The sequence below is a fragment of the Tachypleus tridentatus genome, chromosome 13, assembly GCF_004210375.1.
Source record: "Tachypleus tridentatus isolate NWPU-2018 chromosome 13, ASM421037v1, whole genome shotgun sequence".
NCBI lineage: Eukaryota > Metazoa > Arthropoda > Merostomata > Xiphosura > Limulidae > Tachypleus > Tachypleus tridentatus.
This window is the reverse complement of record NC_134837.1, coordinates 209794513-209811114: the sequence shown is the minus strand read 5'-3', so window position 1 is coordinate 209811114 and position 16602 is coordinate 209794513. Positions and strand designations below refer to the sequence as shown.

Sequence of the window (16602 nt, the reverse complement as noted above, 5' to 3'; positions counted from 1 at the left end):
TCAGTAGTAATGAGCTCAGATGGGAGCCACTTTATTTCCAATAAACCAATTATTCTAAGTTCATTTCCAATGTATGTTTAATAAAAAAGTACACCAGTTGGTTGATAACCATATTATAAGACAGAGAATCGTTAGCTATTACTGATGTAGAAATTCAGCCGTGTGAACTTCTCTTTAGACTACGTTACATTTAACTTCATTGTGTGACGATGGAAATTTCACAAAGATACATCCAAACTTGCACACTGAGCAGGTTGTCCACATCCAGAATTTGTAAGTACTTTAGTTACACCAAGCACGTTCAGTCTGATGAACAAGGTTGAAGTGGAGAATGAAGATAATATTAATGTTATTTTAACGTGAATCGTATACAATATAGATCTGTTTGTAGTTAATATAGGATTTGTTGTACAGAAGTATTAACACCATTTTCTAGTACTAATCTAGTTCAGTTCTCTCTCATAAATTTTAAGTTCCGTTTATTAATTGCAAGCCTAATTTCTTCACATATTTTAAAAGGATCTCTAAAGTATCAGGTAGAGGGCTCTGTATGCTATGCTTGAAAAAATAAATTACCAAATACTTTTGTTTTGTGTATTCAAAGAGTGACTGTGATGATAATTAAAATTATAATTGAGAAGGCAACATTTCTGAGTATAATATTTAAAATATAAACATTACCATTTAGCACCGATGATACACATGTTTTTGTTTGTGTAGCATTTCCTTTTGGATGCAACTAGTTTTTGAAAAACATAATCTTATCTAGTCAGTATTTGGTGTAAATATGAAATAATCTATTAATAGAAAGAATAAAATGGTTTTACCAATTGTTAGTAGTATGACATGAAATATAGATTGATAATACCCCTTGACACCCAAATATCTGTTTAAATCTAATTACTTTTTTTTGGCAGATATTCTTAAAAAACAAACACCAAATCAGCAGGGTTATGAATGTCAGAGTAACCTTAATTTTATGTCTAGGTTATTGTAACATGTCAAAAATCTATGAAACATTCTAATCTCATCGACAGTAAAGTGTACCAAGTGATGCTTGACGAAACAAAAAATACAACTGTTAATATGTTAATTATTTGGACTGTTAACACATTTTATTTTAAATTTATTACTGCTACTAACAAAGCTTTTCAGCAAAATATTGCTAATCTTAAGGTTTGTGGCGTAAGCCAAACAGCAGATCAATGTCAGATTTACAGTGCCTGTGTGTGTGTTGTGGCATAAGCTGTAAAGTAGATCATTAGTAAATTTACAGTGCGGCGCGGCATGGCCAGGTGAGTTAAGGTGTTCGACTGGTAAACATGTTCGCCCTTTCAGCCGTGGGGGCGTTTTAAATGTGACGGTTAATTCCACTGTTCGTTGGTAAAAGAGTAGCCCGAGAGTTGGCAGTGGGTGGTGATGACTAGCTGCCTTCCCTCTAGTCTTACACCGCTAAATTAGGGACGACTAGCGCAGATAGCCCTCGGGTAGCTTTGCATGATATTCAAAAACAAACAAATTTACAGTGGCTGTAACAAGCTGTGTAATGAGGAAGAGTTGAGACCTAAAATTTGGATTCGCCAGATCAGATGTGAAGTTCTTGTATTTTTATCTCTCGGATTTCAGTAACTAGATCTATTGTGAAGTTTTGAGTGTTAATACCAGAAGAAAGTTATTGTTGAGTAAGGAATTATATTATGGTAGTATAATAATAAGTTGGAAAACAACGATTTGTAAAAAAAGATTTACTTTAAGGTGAACATACTACATGTTTAAACAAAACATTGATCTGTCTCCTTTGGTTATATCTGTAGAAGAAAATGTTTTAATATGACATCTTAGTTGTCTCACACAACAGCTTTTCTCGATCAATGCAGCTCTCTATTGATGCAAATTTTCAACGCTTGCCACAAGCCTTCCACCATCTGCTTCTGCATACCCACATGTAAATAATCATGCGGCAGCTCTCAACCAATAGGAAAGCGCTATCGTAAGCAGCGTCATCTCCACATTTGCACTTCTCGATTGGCAGTAGTACTATATATATATATATACTTGTTTTTACTCATAAATTTGTCGATGTGTTTCTTTAATATTTCTTTCCGCGTTTTTTGAACTTTGATGGGTTGTTTTTTCCAACTTTTATTTTTACTTCGAGTTTGGACTTGTCACTCTGCGCTCGCAGTTTTGGGTACTTGCATCTCCCATAACTGTTATTAGTACTAAGGGTTTTCTGATTGACGAGAAATGTCCATGTTCATGCAACCTTCACGACCACGCAAAAAAATATTTTGTCATGTCTACTCCTTGGGGAAGACAAGTATTATAATAACCTATACCCCACACCTTGAATTTGCTCCCCAGCCATTGTTGATACTGGAATATTTGCGAAGACGTCCTTTATCCTTTGTGGACTTAATTGACAAAGTTTCTACAGTGTAATTTCTATCTCTTATTTCCTATCATTCTCAACCTGCCCTCCCTGGAGAATCTGTGGGTCAATATATCTAGTGTTCCCTCCCTCAACTTATGCCAGAGTTTAGTATGTTTCGTCTATCTTATGCATATGAAGATTTTTTTATGCAATTCATAGATTTTCATCTTATCTTAATTTCCAGTGTTTGGAGTTTTGCAATACTTTGTGGGGACTCGAATCCTAATAAGTTGGTGAATTTCTCACAGCCTTAATCTCTTGGTATAAGTTTGAAGTTGCACACAGATGGTCCAGGCATCCCACTTGTCTCCTCAAGTATTTTCAGGTGGTGTTTTCAGTCCTCAGTTCACTACAATGACACGTCTTTCATCTTCAGCTGATACGCTTTTGGAACTTCTTTGTTGGGATGCCATTCTTTCTCGAGTACATATACCTATTTCTTTCATATGTGACATATTTTTATATGAGGAGGTTTTGGGGGATTTTCTCGACTCATTGGAGTCCTTTGTTGAGTCTGCTCATCTGCATAATTCATTATGTTTGTTATATTACCATTTATCCCAACCTTCTTCCGATTCTGTGTCTCGACCCTAACAATCTAACATTTTGTTTGTACCAGCTTCTCGTTCTTTATCGATGCACAATCGAGTTATTACTTGAAGGCATTTCAGAGGATTACAGCGTTGATGAATTTATCCATTTTCGTCATTTGTGGACACCATTTACAATGGATTATTTAAGAGGGTCTGGCCCTTCATTTCCCCTCATTCCCCGTAGTCGCGCCTATGTGCATTGCCATTGGTGGATGTTACTTGACCAATTCAGCTCCATTCAGGATTTCTTAGTGGTTCCTATTAGTTTGCTTTCTCATCCATACATCGACTATTAGGATCCCTTGACTGGCTTGTCATTTTTTATAGTTGCTTCCAATTCGTGTTTAGGTTCAAATTTCAATGCTCAAGAGATTTCGAGTCATTAGATATTGGCAAAATCGTTCCTACATATCAGCATCTTTGAGTTTATGGTAGTTCACCGAGTTCTTTTTATATTTTGTCGGATGTTTGCTGATGGTTCATTCTGACAATTCAATGGTAGTCTTTTATCATTCGAACACTGAATCTCCTTCACTGGACTCACAATCATCACATCATATTGTTCACTCATCATGTTCCGTTTGTCCTTAACTTGGTCGTGAATCAATTATTTTGGCCCAACAAAATTCTCTTGACAGAGTAGTCATTTGTTTTGTTGGGTGTGTCAGAACTATTGTGCGAAAGAAAAAACATTTTCAATTTATATAAAATGTTAACTTCTGTCGAAGCACGTAGTATGTCCCACTTATGCTTATAGTTGTTTACTAATTTATTATTTAGAAGGTCATTTACTGAAAAATTTAAAGGAATAGCAATAAATTTTGTACTTGAAATAGAACAGCCAATATTCTAGGTCTTCAGTATCGTTTTAAAAAATCTGGTATGTTTTATGTTATGAGGACCTGAAATGGTTTGAAGAAATTATTGAAAGTTTAATGTTGAAATGCTAAAAATATACGTTGATTAGCTATTTAAGCAAAAGCCTTATAAACATTTCTAGCAATCATCATTTATTTGTGCATCTAAAATAGACATTGAACGATTTTTTTAGTCTTATAAGCAATTATTTTATGATTAATTTGCAAGACAAGGAAGTAAGAGCAACAATTTTCATAACTTTTAACGGATCGTGAAAGTTGGTGCACGTGTAGCAGGAACGTGCTTATAAAGATACTATTTCTTGAACTTTACAAAATCATATCTTATTAAAGAATATAAATACATGCATTTGTAAAATAAAGTGTATGCTATGAGAAAAACTGGTTATCCATTGCTGGTTACTGACCAAGTTAAGACAATGGGAGAGACTTTTAAGTTGCAAAAATATCAGTTTTGCACGTAACTAATTTTCATATCAAGTGGTGAGGATTCAGTTACTACTAGAAATTGTAATGTGAATATCATTACGAGAACTCACTTGATAACTGACAGTCTGTCCAAAAAGGAAAATTGAGCTTCTGTTGAAGAAAGAGAAAAAATCTGGGGAGTTACGTTACACTCATTTCTTTTCCCTTATTATACTTGGCTTGATTGTGTTGTTAACAGTAACATATGTCAGTGTGTGGTGCGAAATGATCAATAATGATAGATTTGGGTCCTTTATGATTTATTTATATGAAATTCAAAGTGTATTGGAACAAGCTGTATACACGCTTCAATACTGCACTTTTCACAGTGGCATAAAGGGTTTTTCCAAAACGTTAGGGAAAAGATGACTGTGTTTATATTACCAAGAACTGATTTGAAGACCATAAAGTGACTCCAGTCATTTTCCTTGGTCAGTGCAATAAAAAATATTCCTATTGACCATTTTTGTAATTGGCTAGTGTTACTTTTACCGTTCTAACACTTTGAAATATATGTAAACAACACTCGACGACTTATCTACAAAAAAAAAGGTTTTCCGCATTTTGAGAAGTCTGTGGTACAAATTCAGACAACTTAAGGTAAAAACTAACCTAATATTATGTCAGTTCCTAATACTGTGATTAGTCAGTACATATTAATTTAGGGTTAACGTAGAAATATACAGTCAATAACGCAGTATAATACTAATATCTTGTACAGAAATACTTTATTGGTAAGGAATTTAAAAATCAAATCTATGCAAATAATAAGTACAGTGTATATTGAATTTTAATAACAGAAAAGTAGTTTTGTTATTGAGATTAACTTTTATAAATACTGCAGAATATAAAGTTTTGTCTTTTAGTAGAGTAGTTTACATGTAGATTGTTGGTTTGGTCTTACATGAGATACTTCAGTATGCCTGCTGTCTCTTTCTTTCTGTATCATTGTTGGTTTGAATCGGCTGTTCAGTATCCGGAATACGGTTATACCAAAAATCACTTCGAATATCCTGTATGTAGATTCGCTTACTAGCCGGAACTAAAATTTTGTTTATGATATTTTTCACTCCCGTGGATACATCACTGTTTGAAGGAAATATCACGGGGCTTTGTACCTGTTGAAGTAACACTTGGTAATTCGAATCATTGAAAGGGAGTTTACCAAAGATCATTGCAAAAAGAATTACCCCCATGTTCCAGATGTCCGATAGATGAGGCAAATAAGGAATTCCTGTTAGTATTTCCAGAGGAGAATATGCGTAACTTCCACAGAAAGTGTGGCTCAGAGAGTTTGAACTGATGCTTTCGTTATTAAACCTAACTTTATTCACAAACTTAGCAAAACCAAAATCTGTAATTTTCAGCACATCTTTGCTGTCCAGAAGAAGATTTTCACACTTCAAATCGCGATGAACTATCCCCTAATGACAGAAATATGTATATGGAATAAAAGGTGAGATATCATACTCTTATAAGAGCTTTAAATTTTTTTCTATTACATGTTCGACATGGCATAGTGGTTAGAAGCGCTAGACTAGCAATTTGACGATCGCTGGTTTGAATCCCTCTCACTGAACATGCTCGTCCTTTGAGGACTAAACTTACTATTCGTTGGTAAAAGAATTGGCTGTGGGTTGTTATAAGACTAGCCACCTTCCCCTCTAGTCTGTCACTCCTAAATGAGGCGGCTGACGAAGAAAGCCCTCGCGTTGTAGCTTTGCGCGAAATTCAAAACAAATACGAAGGGAAATGTAAACTGTAAATACAAAACAGAAGGACCGACATGTTGTGGTAGCAGTGTTAGGGTGTAATCTTGACACAGTGTGTGAAAACGTATTGTTCTCTAATATTTGTGAAGATGGCCCGGCATGGCCTAGCGCGTAAGGCGTGCGACTCGTAATCCGAGGTTCGCGGGTTCGCGCCCGCGTCGCGCTAAACATGCTCGCCCTCCCAGCCGTGGGGGTGTATAATGTAACGGTCAATTCCACTATTCGTTGGTAAAAGAGTAGCCCAAGAGTTGGCGGTGGGTGGTGATGACTAGTTGCCTTCCCTCTAGTCTTACACTGCTAAATTAGGGACGGCTAGCACAGATAGCCCTCGAGTAGCTTTGTGCGAAATTCCCAAACAAATTTGTGAAGATAGTACACACTTGTAGTTAAACTGATTACAGAAGTAGAAATCTTAATTCATCACAATTGCGGACGAAGAATAAGTTTAGCAGAAAGAAATCCCTTATACGAGACACTTTTGTTTTCTCAAACCACAACCAAAGGAACCCTAGCGCCTAAGGAAACACCTTCGTTACAAAGGTACCTCGTGTAATGCATCCTTGTCGACAGTTATATTATTATGTCTCTTTAGTAGCCAAATTTACTTTAGAATTGCAATAAAAAATGTTTTGGGGATACGAAGACTAACCAGATGTTCACGAATGAACGCAAGTAAATATATTTAATGTCTGTCTTTAAAATACTCACATTTGAAATTATTGGCCAGGAACTTGCCTTATTAAAATTTAAACTGTACAAGTAACGCCCCCTAATATTTCATAAAATGGCCAGTTTTATGTTTATTGGCATATACGCCAGCTTAAGGAGCAAAAGGGGGCATTTGCATCCTTTATATTTCACAAAATAATTGTACGACGTTAAACTAAATATTTTAGTGACTTTTACGAAAACTGTAAAATTATGTTTAAATACACATGACATATTCTTTCAATGTGTTTACACACACACTGTAAAAGCTGATCCCTAACACACGTTTTGCCCCCTTTGAAAATTTGTGTGAGCGCCAATGTCTAGTGGTCTGTTTCTGTCTTGTTTTTTAATTTCGCACAAAGCCACACGAGGTCTATTTGCGCTAGCCGCCCCTAATTTAGCAGTGTAAGACTAGAGGAAAGGCAGCTAGTCATCACCACCCACCGCCAACATTTGGGCTACTATCTTACTAACGAATAATAGGATTGACCATTACATTATACCGCCCCCCACAGGCGAAAGGGCGAGCATGGGGATCCGAAACCGTGACCTTCAATTACCAGTCAAGGTCTTAACCCACCTGGCCATGCCGGGCCCCTATTGGTCTATAATATTAGTTTAAAATGGTCAAGGCCAATGTTCAGCTATCGCCCTAATAGTTAATAATGTAAATATTGTGTACCCCAATACGGCGTAGAAAGCATATAGACCTCTATTGCATAGATTCCCCACGGTAGCGGTGCCAAGGAAAGAGGTTCGAGTTAGCCAATCACAGTAAGGATTTTTTAAAAAATCGCAACAATTCAGTCAGTTTGAAATGTGAGTGCCCGAAACTTGCGAGAAAAACGAGCTGTGAAGTGCGATATTCGCTAAAGGTGTCTGTAATACATGTAGTAAAGGAAACATTTATAACTTAGTGTATTTTCTTGATTTATGCATCCGTGTATCAACTGTGTAGTGACGTTATACGTTAATTTTAACACATTATTTAAGTTCAAGATGTGAGTAACTAATTTGCCACCTCGGCTTCAGAATCGTGAAATCTCCATTGGTCCTCAATCCTTTCTTTCTTTTTGGACTGGCATAAGCTAAACATTTGTTTCTCTGTTCTGATCTCTATTCATACCTTTATATGAAGCTGCTTGTTTTGTTTGAATGATGCAGCTAGTAGGTCAGAAACACCTTCTATGCAAAAAAAAAATGGTTACACTTTTATTTTATTAATCGGGTTGCGAAAATAATAATCCAAATTTTCCCTGTGAACAAAACACGAAACACTTTTTTTATATTTTCATTCACAAAACAAGGTTAGATTTGTTTTTTAAATTTTGAACTAACTAGCAAAATTTACAAATGAATTGCTAGGCCCGTAAAGTGCCTAAGGAAACAAAATCTACCTTACTTTATTAATCGATAAATCAATGGACAAAATTAAGTAAATATATACGGAAGTTTGTTTTTAAGTTCACAAATCTTCGTTAGTATACTCTCAGGAGCTTTTTAAATAGTAAAACTACACCTGCTTTTCACAAGCCTAGTAAAAATATTATTCAATACTTACTCTTTCGTGGCAATGCGCAACGCCGTCTACCAAATTATGGAACCATTTACGTGCTTGATTTTCACTAATGAAACGTTCTTTGTTTATTCTTTCCAGCAGATCTTCAACGGCTAATTCCATAACAATATAAATCCTATTCACACAATGATTAAATATTCATTACACTAACTATAAATAAAACCATGTTAAAAAAACAATTTATGATGATAAAATATTTAAATTGTTTTGTTTTTCAGATAATCTTTTATTTGTTTAAATCTTTACTAATAATTTTGAAACCTCTTTCTTTTCATTGTTACGTATTGTAATTTATTGCGGCCGAGTCTCCGATTTATTATATTACGTACGTTACGCATTACTATTTCAAATAACCGGAAATTTGAATTTAGATGTTAATTAACTGTTACATATTATCAAACTTATGATATTCGCCAACAAGATTGATACATACAGCTTTCTTTTTGTTTAACACAAATTTTAATGTACAAACATAAAAAAAAACAATACGATCTCTAATAACGGTTATTATTAATAGTTATTACAAATAATGGTTTATGTACAAGTTTTACAAACATTAAGACGATACTGATTTTTATATCCGGTGTAGAAATGAATATTTTATCGATGTTCTGTTCCATGACAAGCAAATTAATTCTGAGTTGACATTTTCACATCTTGCTAGCTTGCTTGATTGGCCTCAAACGGTTGACTTTTTCCTATTATGATATTTTATGTTTTCGAAGAAATTCTAGTGTCCGAAGTAATTTACTGAATTTGAACGGTTTGTAATGTTCGAAATTTATAAACTCTCCTTGTCAAATTCTGTAGTTTTCCGATTAATAGGCGTTAATTACAATTATAATTTTCTAGGCCTATGGCACATTTATTGTAGCTGACCAACAACAATAATAATCTCTCTTGGCACATTGCTTTAATAGAAATCACGCGAATTTCTCGAAGGTTCACTTGGTAATATTACTGTCAATAACTAGTATTACATTCACATCTAATAAGTACAATGTAGATTTTTACTTTCAAGAACCTTCTACAAATCCGAGGGCTTGGCACGCGTAAGGCGTGCGACTCGTAATCCGAGGGTCGCGGGTTCGCGCCCGCATCGAGCCAAACATGCTCGCCCTCCCGGCCGTGGGGGCGTTATAATGTGACGGTCAATCCCACTATTCGTTGGTAAAAGAGTAGCCCAAGAGTTGGCGGTGGGTGGTGATGACTAGCTGCCTTCCCTCTAGTCTTACACTGCTAAATTAGGGTCGGCTAGCACAGATAGCCCTCGAGTAGCTTTGTGCGAAATTCCAAAACAAACAAACATCTACAAATCCGAAAACAACGCGACTTGCGCAATACACAGTCAACAATATACGTCATAGGCACACAAAAAACTGTACAGAAACAAGCGTAGGTATTATAATAAATGTACAACGGCAAAACTGTCACTTCACACAAGTGAAGTGAGCCGAAAGGAGAAACTTGTGAATATTTTCAAAAATTTAATGTATTTATATAATTTTTTGCAATTTTATTTGATTAAATTGCATATAAAAAATGATTCAACTTCTACTAATATTTCGGCAACTTTCATACCCGAAAATGCCCGGAATAATATTGTACTGGTTCATTTGTAAACCCTAACCCTAATAATCATTTTTACCTCTATGGTGTTTTCAAAACGAAATCTAGCCCTAAAGTCGGAACTTTTACCATTAAAGTATACATAGGAAAATTCTCATCATATTTGCAATGGAAGGAAAAAGTCAAAGCTGACGTATTTTGGTGTGTAAATTAAAATTTCAAATCTGATTCCTTTAAAATACTTCTTTAGTAAAACTTTGTACAAGACTTGCTGAATATGCCCGCCCCTTTCAGCTGTGGAGACTTTATAATTTTACAGTAAATTCCACCATTCGTTGGTAAAAATGATGGCGGTAGGTAGTATTTACTGGCTGCCTTCCCACTAATCTCTGTTTGCTAAGTTAAATACGGTTTGTTTTGTTATTATTTACAAAGCTATACAAAGAGTCATCTGTGTTCTGCTCACCACGGGTATCGAAAACCGGTTTCCAGTAGTATAAGTACGCAGACATACAACTGTGCCACTGGGGATCGATTAGGTATGGATAGTTCAGATAACCCTTGAGTAGCTTTGTACGAAGTTCAAAACCAAACAAAAGAACACTTTTAATCTTTGCCACCAAGGTTATGTTTCCACTCCTGTATACGTGTTTGTCAGCAAGATTTCTCGCAAACAGCTGAATGAATTTGTTTATTTTTTAATTTCGCGCAAAGCTACTCAAGGGCTATCTGCTCTAGCCGTCTCTAATTTAGCAGTGTAAGACAAGAGGGAAAGCAGCTTGTCATTACCAAACATGCTCGCTCTTTCAGCCGTGGGGGCGTTATAATGTGACGGTCAATTCCACTATTCGTTGGCAAAAGAGTAGCCCAAGAGTTGAGCGTAACATTATAACGACCGCTGAGAGAACGAGCATATTTGGCGCGACAAGGATTCAAACCCACGGCCCTCAGATTACGACGCGAGCGCCTAATGGTTTTGGGTGAAAGTTGGTATGTATTTCGATTATGACTCAAAATTTATTAGTTTTGGGAAGATCAATGTCAGTAATATATATATATATATCTAATATTATCTGTTATCATAGGAATGGATTTTTCACTATATTTGCTTTGTAACTCAAATGGTTCATCCATTGATAACGACCAACATTCGGGCACACTCTCACATTTATTTTGAGAACCAACTATGATCGACACCAAGTGGCGCAGGTGTGCCCATTTAGATTTTTATTTTGTTTTTAAATCCTAAGTTTATCGATGTAAAATCATTGTCAGGGTGAACTTGATTCACTAAACATTTTGTACTTTTTATGGCATATTTAAGAAAATACATTTATTATACCATAATATAATTTGAATGTATTGCTAACGTAGGTTAATATTTCATACCAGCGTAATTAGGTTAATATGTGTTATTATAAAACTATTCTAAGACGGGCCATACTTTACACAATATTTAATCGATTTTTAGAGCAAATTGAAAAAAAAAACGTTATTACATATTTTAAGAAATTGTGATTTTAAATTTAAATTAACTATAAAATTGATTAAAATATATCACAAACTAAAAATTATAAAATAAGAAACAAAGTTCGTATTCGACAATCAAAGATAAAAATTCAAATAAGCGGTACGGTAGAAAGGATTAAAAATGTATGATACTGAGAGAGAGACATAAACTTCCCTAATTTTGATACATCACAAAGAACTTTTCACACCTGTAAAAAGTTGTGTTAATTTGTTCTGGTAATAAAATAAAATGTTTAAGTGAAAGGACCTATTAATGTGAAATATCGTAAATTTTCTAAGTGTTCATAGCGCTACACAACTAAACTCGGAGATAGTACATTTTAGTAACCCTCGTGTTAACATAAACGAAAGGAATTTAAGCTAACATCTCTGTGTGTGTATTTTACGAAGTTCGTACGTTTCAGAATATTTTATGAACTGTTAGGGTGTAATTTATTTGATACGTTTCTGTCTTTCGAAGATGTCTGAAAATGGGTTAAAATATTCTGTAGAATCAAAATCAACCTCTTATTTGAAGCTCATTCGAAATACGTAAAATCTATACAAAAATATGGGGTGGTAGACCTAAGTAATATTGTTAGGCACGTTACATTTATGACATTTCTAATAAATATGGTATTTTAAAAAATAAGTTCATCTTTCGTATATCGCTTTCACTCCTTCCTACCACACCACGTTTTCATACTGTAGTATTTAATTACATGTTACATTTAAACATTTATTTCAGTCACCTCTAGATCCATGCTTTGTTTTTTAAACGTAATTGACTAATCGTCTACGATTTTGTAAAACAACTTATTCCTTTAAAACTTACCTGTTAATAGTTTTAATCGTTTCGAAAAACGTAACTATGTTTTCGTGCCGAATAAATCTAATGACATATATTTCTCTAGGCAGAAACTTCATCAGATAATCTTTGGGGACCTTCCGTTTTGAAATAATTTTCACAGCTACTTGCAAATATCTTTTCGAGTGTGCCCTTTTCACTACTGAGTAAGAGCCGTGTTCTATTGTACCTCGAAGTTCATAACCTAGAGCTTTCAGAACGGTTTGCCTCCTTTCTTCTTTTACTTTGGTGTTAGGCATTTAGGAATTTTATTTATAATATTTACCTTTAGATTTTAACACAGCTGTTATGTAGTTAACTGATTTATAAATGAAAGTTGCCTTAACAACATACCTCTCACTGTTGATGAGGTAACGTCAACAATGATGTTTTAACATCGAAAGTTACGAAGTATTATAAATATAACAAGATAAATATTTTTGATAAAAACCAATTTAAAGTACAGATATATTACATTATTCTTAAGTGGACAAATCATGCAGAATGTAAGCAAAATTTTTCTACAATCTAATACATATTTAATCATTTTAACATCAAGCCCAAAATAATGAACAAATGCATTAAATATCGGACATCGTTTCTCTAGAGAAATTTTAATGACAAACTATCTCCTGCAGGCGTTACCCAAGTCATGGTTGTCAATGTTAAAGTAGAAAACCATGAACCTGTTTTTTAAACTTAAACTCGGCGATTTTTACTAAAAAGTTTGAAATAAATCTCTACTAACGTCGCCCAGTGAGAAACGTATAAAAATACAGAAGCGAGACGATTTGCCCTAATGGCGTTGTACAACAAGCACACCAAATAAAGTATGGTGTTCCAAGTAAAAGCAGGCACTTAAACCCCAACTGGAGGCTTGGAGAGCAGTGGGTTACGAAGTATAGGGTCCTCTCCATTTATAAATGGTGTCGTCAAGGGAAAAGGTTCGGCACCGATAATTTGGCAAGTACAGAAATAATATTTATTCCAATAAAAGCAGTCAGTGTAGAATACATAAACAAAGCAAGGGCACGTTGTCTAACAATATGCTTCAAATTGAACAAGGTGGGGGTTTTATATAAAGATTCTTATCAACTAGGTAATCTCCCCCCCCCCTTCACTATAATTTAAACCCTAAACCTGAAGTGAATATTAGCCCCTAAGGAAAATTAAAATAAAGCTACAAAATTATTATTATAGAGCGTACTTTGACTTGCTTGTGTGGAGAGGGTGAAACTCAACTAAAACCAATGTTTAAATTACAGTTCAAACGTTAAGCTATATCTTAAAACAAAATCTTCGGTTTTAAACTTCTCACTCTGAAGAAACAGTCCACTAAGTTAAATTAAAACGTAGTATGTGCCTCATTTTCCATACTGTATTCCTTGTGGGCAGAGCACAGGTATTTCATTGTGTATCTTTGGGCTTAATAACGGTTTCGATGACATAACAACCAATCGAATAAATACTCGTGCCTAGCTTCCATCCTTTCATCTTGGTAAAAAAAAAAGACATATATCATTCACCTTAACAATAGCTTCAATTTCCCTACAAATACAGTGAATAGATAATATAAAAATCTTGGTGTGTTTTTTCACGTTAATGGAAGTCAGAAAATAATTATGTGCTGTAGCTCGTAGCTCACTTATATAACAGTGTAGTAACAAAAATGTATCCCAGAACAGCTAGTATGGGTATTAACACTTTTATTGATAAAGAGAGAACAACGATTCGACCATCTTCAGGTTAAGAAAGAGTTTGCAAGAGACCGTTGCCGAATACATGTCTTAAGGACAAGAGTATAAACTGGTACGGGATTGTAGAAGGTGTTGCAGTTGGATGTCATGTTATTAATTTGAAAAGGTATAAAGGTGTTTCTTTATATTGGTTTAATTTTGGTTTTTGTTGCTGTATAAGTAGGGCTTCTTTGATTTTGCGTTTGTTTATATTTGTATCCCTACTTAATATCTGGGTGTTTTCTATGGTTATTCTGTGCTTATTTGATTTGCAGTGTTCAAAAACATGTGAAGGTGTTTTTTGTGTTCTTTAAATCTAGTTCTCCATAACGCCCGCAAGGCTGAAAGGGACAATAAAGGAGACAAAAGAAACATTTTTTATTAACAAAATATTTGTTTATTTAATAATTATAATCTTACAATTCCAGGGTGAAAGCCTAAGAAAATTTAACATTCGAATATCATTAAAAGTCTTTATTTCTATATTACTAATTTTTCAAATGCTATATGTTAATAATCAGGGCTTCAAATTACAATAACATCGATGTGGTACAAATAATTACAACATAGATAGACAGAAAGCTATCGTTACCTAAACCCCGAATGTTTTTCGAGGTCAACTTTTAACCGAGTTTGGTTTATTTACATGTGAGCATCTTGGCAAATAAACACACTAATCACCCACTATACTCATATCTTGATGTGTATAGAACAAATAAAATGAATGATATAACAATTACAGAACATGTTTGTTTAAATTACATAAATTCTAAACACCTTACTATAATTGGTTAAGTTTTCTGTAGTTGGTTTCTAGAGTTAATTTCTTTACATACATATATATATATTGTCTTGGTTCCTCCTACCAATCTTCAAGACGGACTGATGTGACCTTAAATTTACCAGGTGAAATAAACTTAACCTTTCATAACAAGTACCCAGGCACACTCTTATTTACTGCACAACTGTTGGTTTTTTTATTAGCTGAAAACAACTATTATAAAAGATATTTCTTTGTGGTTTCCAATACAGAAATACTTTTACCTGTATTATTTTGACAATTCAGGAAGACCTATTTTGTCTGAAACTACCGTATACAGACCTTAACTACACATATATTCTACATGTCAAATAAAGCTATACATTTTAAAGGTACTCTACCCACTATAGTAGAAGTTAATATCTTAGTTATTTCATGTAAATTACAGAGAAACAAATAAATAAGATAGTGATAAGATAATACAATCACAGTCCAATGAACACCCAAGTTTTAGTACCAAAAGAGAAACGAAAGCTTGTTTTTGGTTGGAGACCTAATATGATGTTCTAGGTTATATTTACATAATGAGTGCCATTTTGATTATTTTTATTCTAATTAAGCAATTTTCCTAAGAAATGATATACTCTATAATTGTATATAGTAATCTACAATCTTTATTAATTAATATACAACAAGTTTTGATTTTGTATCTGCACTTACCTTTACAGCACTCCAAAAACAAGGTACATAACATATATTTTTCTTCATTTGGATGTTGTTAAAACATTCTTGTGTCAATGGCTTCTCTTAATTAGAAACTCAAGATCAATCGTGAACCACTTTTTCAAAGTTTAATTTTTTTCTTATGGCACTAAGTCTACTTAGCATAAACATCAAACGTTTCTAATGCTGAACTACTTTTCCACAGACCAGTTGTGTCGGCATGGTGTTCGTTCAGTATGTGAGCTTCTTGCCTGGTTAATACATCTGATCAACAGGGTGTATTATAACCTCCCCTCTATAAACCTGAGAAGGCACTGCACAGAAAGGTTTTATTACTTCATTAAAACCACTGCACCTATTCTATGTTTTCATTGGTCTGTTTGAAATGGTACTTTTTCAACTTGTTTTTTTTTTTCAAGGTTGTTCACACCTTTCCTAAGACATCTGTTAGAGTGTCCAGACAATAGACACTAAAACAGCAGCTAAAACCACATGACTGAGAAGAATATCTGTGGATGAGCTAGACAACAGAATGCACGGACACTGGTACGAGCCACAAACATCACAGATATTCAACGAGTTCAGGTTGGATGCATCATAGATCGTCTGGTTGTATAGTTCTGGAATGATAAGGCACCAAAGACGGAATTACAGAAATATTCACTGTTGTATACATGTAACCATCCTGTTACGGCAAAAAAAATCAGATAAAAATTTATTTATGGGGTTCTGAGTCCCCTTTTCACCTACCATTTACTAACATAAATTAAGTGTGTAAGTAAGATATTGTCATTAAGCCTAATGTATTATTCAATATTATGAATAAAATGCATTTTGTCTGAGAGTCAGAGGTCATTCTGAATGACTATTTAATTAATCTACAGTTCAAACAGGCAACTGTGGATTTTCAACAAAAGATTCCTTTTTTTTTTTTTTGTAAAATATTCAAATAGACTTATAATGTGCATGGAATTCTCTCAGTGGTAAAATATGCTAAAACAACTTCTTACACTCATGTATTTG

General features: G+C 34.3%; 1 long non-coding RNA gene and 2 pseudogenes across 2 annotated transcripts in view; 1 reads left to right on the top strand and 2 right to left on the bottom strand.

The window, feature by feature from the left end:
- Nucleotides 1-5287: 5287 nt before the first annotated feature.
- Nucleotides 5288-8537, bottom strand: LOC143236451 (testis-specific serine/threonine-protein kinase 4 pseudogene; annotated as a pseudogene).
- Nucleotides 8538-12452: 3915 nt separating this feature from the next.
- On the top strand, nucleotides 12453-16186 carry LOC143237954 (uncharacterized). Its single transcript, XR_013020350.1, has 3 exons — nucleotides 12453-12582; nucleotides 14106-14223; nucleotides 15999-16186. It is a non-coding gene; the product is annotated as an uncharacterized LOC143237954 (long non-coding RNA).
- The window catches only part of LOC143237953 (CD109 antigen-like), a 146561-nt pseudogene continuing 145985 nt past the window's right edge, over nucleotides 16027-16602 (bottom strand). The window contains exon 35 of the transcript XR_013020349.1: nucleotides 16027-16199. The product of XR_013020349.1 is annotated as a CD109 antigen-like (transcript). The remainder of the gene's footprint in view (nucleotides 16200-16602) is intronic.